Genomic DNA, 4,381 nt, shown 5'->3' with positions numbered 1-4,381 from the left:
GGCCGTTTTGGCCAGTTTTTGGCCTGTTCTTGCATTGCGCGGTGACCGTCGAGAGCGGAGCAAAACGTCAGCCATCTCAGCACCCTGGAACCCCCCGGGTGGCACAGGGCTGGATGGGGCTTTCGTATAGCAGGGACGGTGCTGCCTCTCGCTTCGCTCGCTGTCCGCCGCTCGCCGCTCGCTCGTGCAGCCAAAAATGGCCAGTTTTGGCCCGTTTTTGGGCCGTTTTGGCCAGTTTTTGGCCTGTTCTTGCATTGCGCGGTGACCGTCGAGAGCGGAGCAAAACGTCAGCCATCTCAGCACCCTGGAACCCCCCGGGTGGCACAGGGCTGGATGGGGCTTTCGTATAGCAGGGACGGTGCTGCCTCTCGCTTCGCTCGCTGTCCGCCGCTCGCCGCTCGCTCGTGCAGCCAAAAATGGCCAGTTTTGGCCCGTTTTTGGGCCGTTTTGGCCAGTTTTTGGCCTGTTCTTGCATTGCGCGGTGACCGTCGAGAGCGGAGCAAAACGTCAGCCATCTCAGCACCCTGGAACCCCCCGGGTGGCACAGGGCTGGATGGGGCTTTCGTATAGCAGGGACGGTGCTGCCTCTCGCTTCGCTCGCTGTCCGCCGCTCGCCGCTCGCTCGTGCAGCCAAAAATGGCCAGTTTTGGCCCGTTTTTGGGCCGTTTTGGCCAGTTTTTGGCCTGTTCTTGCATTGCGCGGTGACCGTCGAGAGCGGAGCAAAACGTCAGCCATCTCAGCACCCTGGAACCCCCCGGGTGGCACAGGGCTGGATGGGGCTTTCGTATAGCAGGGACGGTGCTGCCTCTCGCTTCGCTCGCTGTCCGCCGCTCGCCGCTCGCTCGTGCAGCCAAAAATGGCCAGTTTTGGCCCGTTTTTGGGCCGTTTTGGCCAGTTTTTGGCCTGTTCTTGCATTGCGCGGTGACCGTCGAGAGCGGAGCAAAACGTCAGCCATCTCAGCACCCTGGAACCCCCCGGGTGGCACAGGGCTGGATGGGGCTTTTCGTATAGCAGGGACGGTGCTGCCTCTCGCTTCGCTCGCTGTCCGCCGCTCGCCGCTCGCTCGTGCAGCCAAAAATGGCCAGTTTTGGCCCGTTTTTGGGCCGTTTTGGCCAGTTTTTGGCCTGTTCTTGCATTGCGCGGTGACCGTCGAGAGCGGAGCAAAACGTCAGCCATCTCAGCACCCTGGAACCCCCCGGGTGGCACAGGGCTGGATGGGGCTTTCGTATAGCAGGGACGGTGCTGCCTCTCGCTTCGCTCGCTGTCCGCCGCTCGCCGCTCGCTCGTGCAGCCAAAAATGGCCAGTTTTGGCCCGTTTTGGGCCGTTTTGGCCAGTTTTTGGCCTGTTCTTGCATTGCGCGGTGACCGTCGAGAGCGGAGCAAAACGTCAGCCATCTCAGCACCCCTGGAACCCCCCGGGTGGCACAGGGCTGGATGGGGCTTTCGTATAGCAGGGACGGTGCTGCCTCTCGCTTCGCTCGCTGTCCGCCGCTCGCCGCTCGCTCGTGCAGCCAAAAATGGCCAGTTTTGGCCCGTTTTTTGGGCCGTTTTGGCCAGTTTTGGCCTGTTCTTGCATTGCGCGGTGACCCGTCGAGAGCGGGAGCAAAACGTCAGCCATCTCAGCACCCTGGAACCCCCCGGGTGGCACAGGGCTGGATGGGGCTTTCGTATAGCAGGGACGGTGCTGCCTCTCGCTTCGCTCGCTGTCCGCCGCTCGCCGCTCGCTCGTGCAGCCAAAAATGGCCAGTTTTGGCCCGTTTTTGGGCCGTTTTGGCCAGTTTTTGGCCTGTTCTTGCATTGCGCGGTGACCGTCGAGAGCGGAGCAAAACGTCAGCCATCTCAGCACCCTGGAACCCCCCGGGGTGGCACAGGGCTGGATGGGGCTTTCGTATAGCAGGGACGGTGCTGCCCTCTCGCTTCGCTCGCTGTCCGCCGCTCGCCGCTCGCTCGTGCAGCCAAAAATGGCCAGTTTTGGCCCGTTTTTGGGCCGTTTTGGCCAGTTTTTGGCCTGTTCTTGCATTGCGCGGTGACCGTCGAGAGCGGAGCAAAACCGTCAGCCATCTCAGCACCCTGGAACCCCCCCCGGGTGGCACAGGGCTGGATGGGCTTTCGTATAGCAGGGACGGTGCTGCCTCTCGCTTCGCTCGCTGTCCGCCGCTCGCCGCTCGCTCGCGCAGCCAAAAATGGCCAGTTTTGGCCCGTTTTTGGGCCGTTTTGGCCAGTTTTTGGCCTGTTCTTGCATTGCGCGGTGACCGTCGAGAGCGGAGCAAAACGTCAGCCATCTCAGCACCCTGGAACCCCCCGGGTGGCACAGGGCTGGATGGGGCTTTCGTATAGCAGGGACGGTGCTGCCTCTCGCTTCGCTCGCTGTCCGCCGCTCGCCGCTCGCTCGTGCAGCCAAAAATGGCCAGTTTTGGCCCGTTTTTGGGCCGTTTTGGCCAGTTTTTGGCCTGTTCTTGCATTGCGCGGTGACCGTCGAGAGCGGAGCAAAACGTCAGCCATCTCAGCACCCTGGAACCCCCCGGGTGGCACAGGGCTGGATGGGGCTTTCGTATAGCAGGGACGGTGCTGCCTCTCGCTTCGCTCGCTGTCCGCCGCTCGCCGCTCGCTCGTGCAGCCAAAAATGGCCAGTTTTGGCCCGTTTTTGGGCCGTTTTGGCCAGTTTTTGGCCTGTTCTTGCATTGCGCGGTGACCGTCGAGAGCGGAGCAAAACGTCAGCCATCTCAGCACCCTGGAACCCCCCGGGTGGCACAGGGCTGGATGGGGCTTTCGTATAGCAGGGACGGTGCTGCCTCTCGCTTCGCTCGCTGTCCGCCGCTCGCCGCTCGCTCGTGCAGCCAAAAATGGCCAGTTTTGGCCCGTTTTTGGGCCGTTTTGGCCAGTTTTTGGCCTGTTCTTGCATTGCGCGGTGACCTGTCGAGAGCGGAGCAAAAACGTCAGCCATCGCAGCACCCTGGAACCCCCCGGGTGGCACAGGGCTGTGGATGGGGCTTTCGTATAGCAGGGACGTGCTGCCTCTCGCTTCGCTCGCTGTCCGCCGCTCGCCGCTCGCTCGCTGCACCAAAAATGGCCCGTTTTGGCCCGTTTTTGGGCCGTTTTGGCCAGTTTTTGCCTGTTCTTGCATTGCGCGTGACCGTCGAGAGCGGAGCAAAACGTCAGCCATCTCAGCACCCTGGAACCCCCCGGGTGGCACAGGGCTGGATGGGGCTTTCGTATAGCAGGGACGGTGCTGCCTCTCGCTTCGCTCGCTGTCCGCCGCTCGCCGCTCGCTCGTGCAGCCAAAAATGGCCAGTTTTGGCCCGTTTTTGGGCCGTTTTGGCCAGTTTTTGGCCTGTTCTTGCATTGCGCGGTGACCGTCGAGAGCGGAGCAAAACGTCAGCCATCTCAGCACCCTGGAACCCCCCGGGTGGCACAGGGCTGGATGGGGGCTTTCGGTATAGCAGGGACGGTGCTGCCTCTCGCTTCGCTCGCTGTCCGCCGCTCGCCGCTCGCTCGTGCAGCCAAAAATGGCCAGTTTTGGCCCGTTTTTGGGCCGTTTTGGCCAGTTTTTGGCCTGTTCTTGCATTGCGCGGTGACCGTCGAGAGCGGAGCAAAACGTCAGCCATCTCAGCACCCTGGAACCCCCCGGGTGGCACAGGGCTGGATGGGGCTTTCGTATAGCAGGGACGGTGCTGCCTCTCGCTTCGCTCGCTGTCCGCCGCTCGCCGCTCGCTCGTGCAGCCAAAAAATGGCCAGTTTTGGCCCGTTTTTTGGGGCCGTTTTGGCCAGTTTTTGGCCTGTTCTTGCATTGCGCGGTGACCGTCGAGAGCGGAGCAAAACGTCAGCCATCTCAGCACCCAGGAACCCCCCGGGTGGCACAGGGCTGGATGGGGCTTTCGTATAGCAGGGGACGGTGCTGCCTCTCGCTTCGCTCGCTGTCCGCCGCTCGCCGCTCGCTCGCGCAGCCAAAAATGGCCAGTTTTGGCCCGTTTTTGGGCCGTTTTGGCCAGTTTTTGGGCCTGTTCTTGCATTGCCGCGGTGACCGTCGAGAGCGGAGCAAAACGTCAGCCATCTCAGCACCCTGGAACCCCCGGGTGGCACAGGGCTGGATGGGGCTTTCGTATAGCAGGGACGGTGCTGCCTCTCGCTTCGCTCGCTGTCCGCCGCTCGCCGCTCGCGCAGCCAAAAATGGCCAGTTTTGGCCCGTTTTTGGGCCGTTTTGGCCAGTTTTTGGCCTGTTCTTGCATTGCGCGGTGACCGTCGAGAGCGGAGCAAAACGTCAGCCATCTCAGCACCCTGGAACCCCCCGGGTGGCACAGGGCTGGATGGGGCTTTCGTATAGCAGGGACGGTGCTGCCTCTCGCTTCGCTCGCTGTTCGCCGCTCGCCGCTCGCTCGCGCAG

The sequence above is a fragment of the Musa acuminata genome, unplaced genomic scaffold, assembly GCF_036884655.1.
Source record: "Musa acuminata AAA Group cultivar baxijiao unplaced genomic scaffold, Cavendish_Baxijiao_AAA HiC_scaffold_509, whole genome shotgun sequence".
NCBI lineage: Eukaryota > Viridiplantae > Streptophyta > Magnoliopsida > Zingiberales > Musaceae > Musa > Musa acuminata.
Note: the sequence above shows the minus strand (reverse complement) of the source record.